General features: G+C 39.2%; 1 long non-coding RNA gene across 1 annotated transcript; it reads right to left on the bottom strand.

Annotated features, from left to right (window-relative positions):
* Nucleotides 1-1,508: 1,508 nt before the first annotated feature.
* Nucleotides 1,509-3,389, bottom strand: LOC131424084 (uncharacterized). Its single transcript, XR_009226573.1, has 2 exons — nucleotides 2,896-3,389; nucleotides 1,509-2,368 (listed from the first exon to the last, which is right to left on the bottom strand). It is a non-coding gene; the product is annotated as an uncharacterized LOC131424084 (long non-coding RNA).
* Nucleotides 3,390-11,947: the final 8,558 nt, after the last annotated feature.

The raw sequence follows: 11,947 nt of genomic DNA, 5'->3' as shown, positions 1-11,947 counted from the left end.
CCTGGGGAACAACAGACAAACATGGAGGCAACTCCAGGATCCCCACAGAACCACATCTAGGGAAGAACCTGGAGGTGGCTGCCATTAGGGCCCTTGTGACCCACCTCTGATCAGCTTAGAGGACATTATGCTACAGCTTCATGCCCCCATCCCAACTTTTAATTTCATCTTTTTCCACAGGTTGCAAATGCATCCTGAGCTTGGATTCTGTTTATTGATTAGCTTGTTTAGTGTTGTAGAGAGAGCTGTGCCACTACCCAGTCCTGATGCACAATCTCTGAAATTCACTGTTCTGGTTATTCAACATACATTTGCATATTTTTAGCTAAAATAGAGCCCATCATCCCATGTTCTGATCTAAAAGGATGGTTCTATGGTTTGAATATTTTCAACCCATATTTTAAGTTCCCAAAGCCCTGGAGCACAGAAAGTCCAGGGCTGGACAAACCACCCCTCATATTCACTTTCAGCTCCCCTCTTACCATCCACACTTTGGAACAGACAAAATATCTCTTTTTATCTCAGCAGGGAGAGGCCCTCAGGAATGTACAGAAGATGATACTCAGGCTGGGGATGTGACTCAAGTGGTAGTGTGCTCGCCTGGCATGCATGAGGCCTGGGTTCAATCCTTACCACCCTTACCACCACATTCAAAAAAGAAGTTTTGTCTGATGAAAACTAAAAAATAAATATTAAAAAATTCTCTCTCTCTCTCTCTCTCTCTCTCTCTCTCTCTCAATTAAAAAAAAAGGAGATGATGATACTCCACTTGGTCATGGTGTCTCACCTGTGCCCACTGGGCCCAGCTGGCCCTTTAAGGAAGTGAGCATAGAACAGGCTGGGAGCCACACCCTTAAGAGTGGTTCATGACAAAGTCAGATGGGTGGAAGGTAAGGGGTCTGGCTGTCAGTATAATGAGAATAGACACCTTTCCACAAAGGGGCTGAGCACAGGGACTTAGGAGGGACTTCCTGCCTCCATCCAGATGAACTCTGGACAGTGCACAGGTACCCCTTCCCAGGAGGTTCTGTCCTAGTCAAAGGTCAGCTGCAGGCACTTTAGTCCATTTTTCCCAAAATGGACATGATGAAGTCAGATGATGAAGTTGCAGGGTTCTGGAAATTTCAGGACTGTACCCACTGCCTGTCCAGCATAGGAAGCAAAATGACCTGGAGGTCATCACTCAGTCCCTGTCTCTAATTGACCAGCCCCTCACATGTTTTACCCTACTGGAATTCTAGACCCTCCCACCTTCAGGAAAGGCCACAGGCTGAGGCTGGGATGAGCCCAGGGCTCTGAATGTTTCCTGAGAGGGCTGAGAGCTGCCACACCCTATAGCAGCCTAAGACACAATAGTCATTCCCTCTGCCCTGACTCTGGGAGAGACTTCCTGGTGGGGTCATGTCACGAGCAGCTTCTCAGCCTTGTCTGGTTACCAGGAGTTCCCTTCCGGATATCTGCACTGGACCCCGGACCGCGACGTACGCGAACACCAAGCACGAACTCGATTGCCTTTTGAAATGCTGGTTTATTCGCACACCACACAAAGCAATACACGAGGTGACTGGCTCACACTGCACGATCTTACTCTCAGGCGATGAGAGTTGATTGTGAGCAAATACATGGAGTTTCCCTCGCGCTTATATACTCTATATGTTTACAACAAACTTGTTTGTGTCTAACTTATCTAACATAAGCACACTACCTAGTTACATCATCAACTTATCTAACATGGGCATACTATCTAGTCATCCTATAGCCAAAAACATGTTTACAACTAAAAAGTCACTTAGTCACTGCAAAGTCCAAAACAAGTCCAAAACAAGTCCTTTTGCTGATTCATGTTGTTTGTTCATCCTTGATGTTTACTCCTGTCATTCCACCCCCTTGATACGGAGGCGCCGATGTTACTGATGGTGCCGATGTATCAAAGCGACAAGTACGGTCCCCTGTCTTAGGTCGTCCATTCGGAAGTTGCCCGTCCTCGGGGAAACGTATGGGCTGTCGCGGCCCTGCAAACCAATCTTCAGATTGGAAGATGCAATCCACGGCATCCATGCAGCCACCGACCACACAGGAGTGCAGAAAAGGCTGAAGCATAGCACGAAACTCACAGCAGAAGGGAGCTTTCACTCTTGGAACGAAAAGTTGTTTCAATCGTAAATAAATGTCCAAATCCAAATCCTTTACTAGATCCAAATCTATCACCAAATTGTGAACTATCATAAATGGATAATTAACATCTTTTTCAGAGAACATCGGAATTGGAGTCATCCGGTCCTTCCTGAATAATAGGTCGTTCCTCAGCTTGCGTCCTAATATCCGTTTGATGATTATCTGGTCCACAGACATAGTTCCTCAAGAAATTCTACAATATTAACCAATCTTAGGTAAGTGTTGATGACAATCCACATAAGTCCATAATTTAATAAAGTAAGGCTTACAAATGTTTCTTAAACATATGTCAAATAAAGATCTAGGAACATATGTATTCCTTTGTCTGCATTGCGAATTGATTCTACACAATACAGCATCACCAAATAATAATGATCTATTATAGTTAAGTGAAATAAGTCCATTAACATAAAAAGTACCTGCATTAGAGTGTAAGGTTAATAAATCATGATCAGACTTCATCACTTCAGTGAACAATCCAAATAAAGTCTTAACACACAAATGTATATTATATCTACAATAAACATCACAATGCAAATTATTATCAGAAATACAATTCCAAACATGATTCAAAAACATACACAAAGAGGGCACTTGGCCTTCCAAGGTCCTATCCAGTGGACACCATGGTCCACTGCGTAAGGTTACTAGTCTACATAAAAGAGAAAAACGTTCCTGCCCAAACAGTGTATATGCACTATATAAAAACCATGTATTTACATGAAATTCGATGCAAAGATGACAATTTGCATAGTGCAACTGTTCAGAATAATTCCTCAATCTTTCCGTCCTTCTCCTTCTTGAATTTGATTTTCTTAGTGCCTTTCGCTTCATGGTCCCTGTAATGTTGAAGTTTATTCATTTTAATGTAAGTTTTCTTTCCTGCAGACTTATTGATCTTTAAACAAACCTTAATACATAATACAAATAATACAAAACAACATACATATAGCAATCCTTCCTTAAGCCAATGGAAAGGGTTCCATCTCATAATGCAACTAACATCTGCATGAACCAATTTTCTAAAGAAACCTACAAAACTACAATCATAAGTATACTGAAAGTCACGCGGAATCAAGTATCCGGAATCAACCAACATTTTAACTTTATGAGTTTCTCCTGAGAATCTTTGGAGAAGTTCAGTAGTTTGATTATGTACTGTCTCAATTTCCTTTCCCAATGAAGCATAAATGGACTTAGCTGCCTCCGTCGCCTTCATCATATGCTTATATTCTTCCGACAGAGGTGGCTGGGGCACAAAAGTATGTAACCCAAAAGTATGATTAGACAAATAAACCACCTGAGTCAGGACTCGTACATTTCTCGTGTTAGTAAAATTCAAACTCCTAAACAGATGTTTCTGAACGGTCAAATTCATATGTTCCATCATCATGACATTAGTATGTATATGGCAACCAGCATTCAGACTCAAAGAATCACTATAAGAAATGTTTTGCCATCGTTGAACCATGTACGGTTCAGGATAACAAGACAACATATTAAAATTCCCAAGATCTAACAAAGTAGCCTGAGGCATAGATATAGTTATATCAGAAGTCCTAGGTTCATCTGAGAAAAGATCATAGGCTATAACAGTTGTTTTACCTATCGCATAAGTGGCTTCACTAGGCACATAATATGACATATTGTTCCATTTCAACCAATAAAACTTATCAAATGGTATTATCCAATCTTTACCAATTTTCTTTGGTATAGCCTTAGTTGGATATCCTATTACAACCTTAGATGTCGACATTTGCCATAAATTAATCATACAGACACCAGTTTCACACCAAGAATCCTTTGTAGGATCTAATATGGTTATAGCTGATGCAGTTTCCATGCCTATGCCAGTTCTAAATAACAGTCTTATTTCTTCTAATCCCGCGGTGATCATTGCCTGCAGATGTTCACACTCCTGAGTTGCCTCCAATTGTTTCATGCGTACATTCCACGATGCATCCATAGTCTCGATCACCTTACTTAATGAATCAACATGATGTTTCAAAAGTTCCTGTTCTGCAGAAAGTCTTTCCATAAGCAAGGACGCGGAGTGCAGATTTTTAGATAATTGTGAGATAACAAAGTTCTGTTTATTCTGAAGTCCTCGAAGAGCTGAAATTTCTACTCGAAGTTCCTCCGTCATTGCTCCAGCGATTGCTGCCCCCAAAGCTGCTCCGGCCAGGAAAGCGCCAATCGCTGCGAACTGCAAAGGTCTCCGTCCTGCTGCATTTCTTTGAACTGAATAAAACAAATCTGGCAACACAGTAGACTCAAAAGAAGGACATACAGTTTCACCTTTCAACAAATCACTAACAGACAATCGTAACACAATTGGCTGTACTTGTGGTTGTATCAAAAATCTAACTGGCTGATGTAGTAAAGGTAAAAATCCTGGAGCCTCTAAAGTCTTCATAAAATTACCGTCCTTTTCCTTGCGTGGGAAGAGGACCGCTCTTGGGAAATGGGCAGTAACCCATCCCTTGGTTTCATTAAATCCTCCTCTATCAATTAAGCAAGGATTCAAAGAGGTCGGTTCCATGTAGCATTTCTGCATATCCATCTTTGTACTATATATAATATGATTACCTGCATGTGCATCAAACACATCAGTATTATTATGTAAAACATCATGTGTTACAATATCATAAAGATTCCATTCATTTTCACTTCCTGGTAATAACATATACCAGTAATAAGGTAATTTTCCTGGATATATTTTACTAGGCCAAGTAGAGAAATCCATTCCTTGTGTCAACCACCATTTCAGAGTTCTTCTATCTGCTACATCCACATGGTATCTAATTATAGTATCCCAGAGCTGTGCTCTAGGGCACCCAGTCTTCAATGACCAGTAGTCATCAGCATTTACCAGGTAAGTTTCTGTTTTGTAATTCACTAAAGTAACTTCATCCAAATCTGGTGGTACAAATGCAAGAGAATATACTGTTGGATGTAAAGTATAATCCCTCGTTTGTTTTTCCTCATTGCCTAATACAACATTACCACCTTCATAATGTTTGGAAACATTTCCAGTTATATTTACATCAAGAGGAATATCATAGTACGTGGAATCATTATGCATAATAGACCTATGAATACCAATCACATATTGCCATGAATGTGGAAACCATCTGCAAATAGATCTTTCCATAGCTAAACTAACATTTTTAGTGTCCACATAATTAGAATCAACTCCCATCGGGATTGACATATTATGGACATTCACTCTGATTTTGTCATCACTCAAATTAAACACGGGAATCAAAGTCCCAAAGAAATTATCATAAAACTTAAAGGTACAGTCTTCGCATTTATAATAAGGCCACTTTGAAGATTCTCCTTTGGATCCATTATAAGTATAATCTACCTGCAGAAATGTAACATTATAAAAGTGTTTTTCCAAAATATCCTTAGGTGTGACAACCAATACAGGTTGCCAGGACTGATTATCAAACCTATGCCACGTATTATTCACCTCAAGATGCATATGAGAGGCATTCAAATATACAGCATGAAGAGGATTCTGTACACAATTTTGTCTGCTAAAATTATAACACCATGTCCAATTAAATATATTATAATATTGTGTGTAGTTTTTCCACACTGTCTGGTTAACAATGTATTTGTCCACGGTGAATTTATACTCATGTAACCCTGGACTATGCACTCTCTGTCCCAATTTCGGGCCATCCACAATCTCTGAGAGGTCCCATTCATTGTTGGCATTTTTAAAGACATACCTCCTTGTTTTGTTTTCAAATAATAGCCATCCAGAGTGATTAAACATTCCAAATTCAGGATGTAATACCCCAGTCGTCCTGTAAACTGGACCCAGCCTACAGGCCTGTGTGTGAATCTTATAAGTTACAGATGAATAATTACCAATTTTATAATAATATCTATATTGGCACCACTTAAGGAAGGTTGAATCAACAGGGAAGCAAACTCTACCAATAAATGCTTGTCCCTGTGTTCGGTTAAGCATATCTCCAAAAATGCTACGGATACAAACATACCCGATTTTATCCTTTATTTTAGGAGGCGTGGCCACGGGTTTAACCAAGTTATGGGTAAATGGCTGTGGTAAAGGGTCGGTCAACACAACAGGTGATCGCCAAGTGGCGGTACCTAAGGTATTGACTTTCCACCAATTATCTATAGTAAGATAAGATTGGTTCCGTATTTCTAAGGATCTATCAGGATTCTGTAGAATCTCGAACTTTCCATATATAGGTAAATTAGGAAAATCCGCTACACAAGATACATAATGGGTATAATTCAAATGAGTCCTGCTTTGCACATCTTCAATATATATAGACATATTCCTTTGTTTAGTGCTCATGGAATCTAGATACTGCTGTAACTCTTTTGGACACCATGTCCCGTAGGGTTCAACTAAAACTTGCGGCCATCTAGGCAATGGCCTAGCTCCTTGTAAATGTCTAGGCAATCCTTTCCACTCATCCAACATTTTCTTAGAATCATTATATGGCAACAAATTTATCCCCAACGTAGTTGTTCGTGGGGTTGTAGTTGTAAATTCATCAGAACCTTCTTCCTCTCCATCATCATATGAAGAATAGTCATATTCTTCATATTCATAATCGAATAAATTATAATCATTCTGTTTGTTGGACACCCAAACCTGAAAAGGCAGTGATGCAACATCCTTTTCTGCTGCTTCTATACATGTAAAGTCATTCTCTTCTGTAGACTCCTCAAAAGTATATACAGTAAGGTTTGGATTATTAAGCACTGCTGCTGTAGCATTATAGCTCTTAACTAAAGGTTTGCCTCCAAGTTTCCTATAATAATACACAAAATGTGGCTTATAAGACCACATATCCATAATCCCAGGTACCAGGTGACATCGGAGGGGGTTAGTTTCATATTTATTAGAATATCCTCCATCCGCACTAGATCTAAACATTGGGCTATATATCCCAACTGTATTGATGTCCCAAAAATGGTCACACCCCTTAGGTGCGGAGTATTTGTTATAATGGTGGCAAAATGCATAATTATGATAAAACAAGTATCTAATAGCAGTAAAATTTTGTAGGAATTTGTTACTTCTCCAATATTGTGGTATTACTGCACAAGAATTATTACACTCTTGAAGTGAATGAGTGAAATTAATATAATTGAAGATCCAATCTTTGTAAGAATGCTTGGTCAGGTTAATGTTCCTGATACCAAAATAATATGGAGTTGTAGTAGTAAAAGTAGTGGGAGTTGTAGTTTGATTTCCCATTACTGAATAGAACTGCAGGGCTATCAAAAGTAGCAAAAATAGCAAAAGTAACAAAGTCCTAGGTGCCATTACCAGAAACACAGTGTATAATTAAGTACATAACAGGGTAGCAACTCCCGTGCCAACAATTTATGATTCACGTTAATAAAACAAGTAGAACCATTCAAAAGAGCTGTCTGCCATTCGTTACAATAAAAATATCCACCCAAAAACAAGCAAGAATATACAATCAGGATAATAAAGCATATGTTAAACCAAACACACAAACGTTTACCTAGTGACAACATCTTGGCTTTTTACTAATCTGAGGTCCCCTTTTCCAGTTGATACCCATAGGGTATTTCCTTGTCCGTGTGATACAATCTCACCTTTAATCACAGAGTTATCTTTTCTGTTACGTATCCACACCTTATATGGTCTTATATTATCTGGGTTTGGGTCCCCGTCTGCCTGTACATCGATGTCCTTTTGGAATGTTTCCTCAAAGGGTGATCTCCTGTGCAGTCTTTGCCTAGAATTAAGTTCAAAAACTGCAATCAGTATTGCCTTGTCAAACGGCACATCTTGTCCTATCTGCCACAATTTAGTCTTTAATAATCCATTGAACCTTTCAATATTTCCTGCTGCTTGTGGATTATAGGCCAAATGAAAATCCCAATTAATTCCTAAAACGTCAGCTAATTTCTGAACATTTCTACCAGTAAAATGAGAACCCTGATCGGAAGTCACATTCCAAGGACATCCATATGCTGCACACCAGCTCCAAATAGTTTTCATAGTAGAGCTTTGATCTGCATGTCTACTTGCACATGCATGTCCCAATCCGGTACTACAATCTACCATAGTACACACATATTTTCCATTCTGCAAAGGACCAATATAATCAATTTGTACCTTCTCATTAAATCCTCTAGGGGATGGTCTATTGTGGGGTGGGTCTCTCCGGAAACGTTGCACCGAGGATGCACATAGTTCACATCCAGATATCGCACGCTTACATGCTCCCCAGGTAACTTTTATATTTCTGCCCTGAAACCACTGGAACATTCCATGTGTTCCAATATGTCCTAATTCCTTATGCAATTGTCGGATCTCATCCTCCGAAATATCAGCATTCAATTCAGGAAGTTTTATATGCCAATTTGGGTCACGTTTCAACCGAATCTTTGTATCTGTTTTATCTAATATTTTCCAAGGGGCCTTATTCACCAATTTTAGCCCTTCGGAATCAAATTTACTCAATTTGTCTGCCACATCATTAAATTTAGATATTTCATCTGTACGTCCTGTGTGAGCATCAACGTGCGCTATCTTTACATGTATAGGTGCCTCCGCAAGAAATTTCCAAATATGTATTCCCCATACATCTTTTCCATTAATTTTATAATCAGATTCCTTCCACTTTGCAGACCATATGGCAATACCATTACAAACTGCCCATGAGTCCGAAAAAACGTGTATATACTTTTTCTTTTCATGGATAGATTGTTCAACGGCCAATTTTACTGCACAGAGTTCTGCTAACTGTGCTGAGGCATCCGAGCCTTCCTTCACTAAGATCTTATTATCACTTGGTCGATATGCCACAGCTTTCCATTTAGTGATATTTCCTACTACTTTACTTGATCCATCTGTGAACCATGCATTTTTATGAGAAGCAACTGCCCCCCATCTTCCAATAGGTTGTGTCTTTGGTTGTTTAACCTCTACCGGTACTTCTACCATAGGCTGAGCAAAAACTAATTCTGATAACCTTAATGTCTTATTATTCCCTGACACTGTTGCATCATTAATTATAGTTAACAAATACCATTTCCATTTCAACACTTTTTGTTCCATGGGTAAACCTCTAAAATCTTCCTCCTTAGTTCGTACCCAATCCAAAATTGGTATCTGAGTTCTTAATGTAACTACTCTATTAGTTAAAACAAAACCTAGACTCTGTACCGCCGTATAAGCTGTCCACACTGTTTTTTCAAAGAAAGAGTACTTGTTTTCGGAAAAAGGAAATCTTTTGGAGTAAAACCCAACTGGTTTAGTCTGACTATTACTTTTAGTATATATGCCCCAATTTCCAAAGTCATTGGCATATATTATATCAATTATAATTTCTTCACCAGGTTGAGGTACATACAATTGGGTATATGTCTGAACATATTCCTTAGCTAATTCTAATGACTTTTTCTGTTCCGGTCCCCATACAAAGTCCGCAGCTTTCCTGCATACCCTGTGTATTGGAGCCAGAATCATTTGCAAATATGGAATATGTAATCTCCAATATCCCAAAATGCCCATCACCTGCTGAGCCTCTGTCTTGGTTTTTGGTGACTGTAAAGCCAAAATCTTATTTATCACCGCATCCGGAACCTTAGGTCCTTCTGTAGTCCACACCACCCCCAGATACTTAACTGACGTGGCTGGACCCTGAATTTTATCAGGATTAATGGACCATCCTTTTGACTTCAATAATGTAACTACCTCGTCCTTTACCTTATTTAACTCGGTCATATCTTTCCCAGCAATTAATATATCATCTACATATGACCATAACTTAGTAGTTCCTTTATCTTGAAAATCCTTTAACGTTTCTTGTAAAGTTACATGTGCTATAATTGGGCTATTTTTATATCCTTGTGGTAACCTCTTAAACCTATATTGTACTGACTCCCAAGTGAATGTAGTCAATTCTCTACTCTTAATATCTAATGGGATAGCGAAAAACATATCACTCAAATCTATAGCACAAAAACAAGTAGGTGAAAAATTTCTAATTTGAGCATAAATGGACTCTACATCTGGGAGAGTACCTGGCATAGAGGGGGTTACTTTATTTATATTCCTATAGTCTACCGTCAATCTCCACTTGCCATTAGGTTTCATAACAGGCCATACTGGACTGTTATATTTAAATGATGATGCCTTTTCTATTATATCTTTTTCCAACATTTCCTTTATTGTGGTGCTAATCTCTTCATGTCCTCCTTTAATAGGATACTGTTTAGTAAATACTGGTGGAGTATGGGGCAATTTTACTGGATCAATCTTTACTTGGCTTAAAATTTTTGTTTCAAAACACTTCAATCTCTTCAAAGGTAACCATTCACCATATAATAACCTGAGTTCCTGAATTCCTAATACTCCATGTGGAACTTTGCCTACCAATACTTGTATTGTATAATCCAAATCATATATTTTAAATGTTACCCATTCTTTTCTCATTTCTGCACTATGTCCAGATACTCCTTGTACTATAACTTTTTCCTTAGCTGGTTTATTATTTACAAAATCATCTCTGACTATTGTTACCTCGCTTCCCGTATCTATCAGGAAGGAGTCTGTATATTCTTGATTATCAACTATAAATTTTAATTGTATGAACGGCCGGGTGTCTGGCCGTTTTGCCATCTGGGTGTTCCAAACCTCTGCATTGTTAAACCAAACCTTCTTCTTTGGCCCTGCACCTGACTTCCTCGCGGTACCGGCCTTTGTGGGTTCATTCTCCTTCCTATCTGTCTGTTGTTTACAGCAACATTTCCTTGTGTCCAGGCTTGTCCTGGTCGCACCTTTCTCCAGTCTTTGCCATTTCCCAACATATTTCTGTTTCTTGGGAGGCTCCGCTGGCCAGGCGGGCCTCCCAAACGGAAGTTTTTTGTCTGGTAACATTTAATATTTCCGTTACCATTTGTTGGAAAACAGACTGGGTTTCGGGCTTTAGCTTGAAATGTCATTGCAGCTTGAAATGACATTTTGTGCTCTTGTTGTAATTCTCGATGTTGCTTTAAGAACTCAACTACATCCCATAGGGTGTTGGCTCCAGCTAGCATGGTTGCCAACATCATTCTATGCTGTTCTGGTGCCCCTTTTATAATTATTCTCCTAAGCGCGGCTGTTAAGTGAGCACTTAAAGGGGATCCTTGAAACTGATTATAAATTTTGCTAAAAATAGCTAACTTCTTTACTATCTTAATCCCTTCACTGGGATTCTTCCACTGTATCTGGCCTTCAAAGGCACCCCAATCTATATGTGGGATGGCCTCTGCCCAGGCTATTGCAATCCAATCCCAAAGTGTGCGTACCCTGTCAGGTTCCTCTTGTATAATCTTTGCTAAAGTGTCCGCAACACTCGGATTGTCTATCTGGATATTAACCACCTGCATCTCCTTGCCTGCGAGTCTTATAGACTCGCCTCCCTTACTATGAATTGTAAACAAAAAGTCTCCGTCGGTCTGACCTTTCTGTGAAAAATCTTGCCTTAACTGAACCATTTCAGGTCTAGTTAAGTCCCTAGTTTCAATAACTTGTTCCAACCCATCTGGGCGTCCCCGTCCGGGTGTGGATGTTTTAATTACTGAAACTGGCATGCTGGCCTTATCAGGAGCTTCCAGCTGGTTCAATATATCTTTCAAAAATGGGTTATTACTTCCATTTTTAAGGGCTTCTTTTACTAACCTTTTGCCTCTTAGCCTGTCATCATCTATATCATCTATAATTTTACATAATATTCCCGGGATTTCT

Source organism: Marmota monax, unplaced genomic scaffold, assembly GCF_021218885.2.
Source record: "Marmota monax isolate L192 unplaced genomic scaffold, Marmota_monax_Labrador192_F-V1.1 WCK01_AAM20220418_F8-fsc00275, whole genome shotgun sequence".
Taxonomy (NCBI): domain Eukaryota; kingdom Metazoa; phylum Chordata; class Mammalia; order Rodentia; family Sciuridae; genus Marmota; species Marmota monax.
The sequence above is the reverse complement of the archived record's forward strand: the minus strand, read 5'-3'. Positions and strand labels throughout refer to the sequence as shown.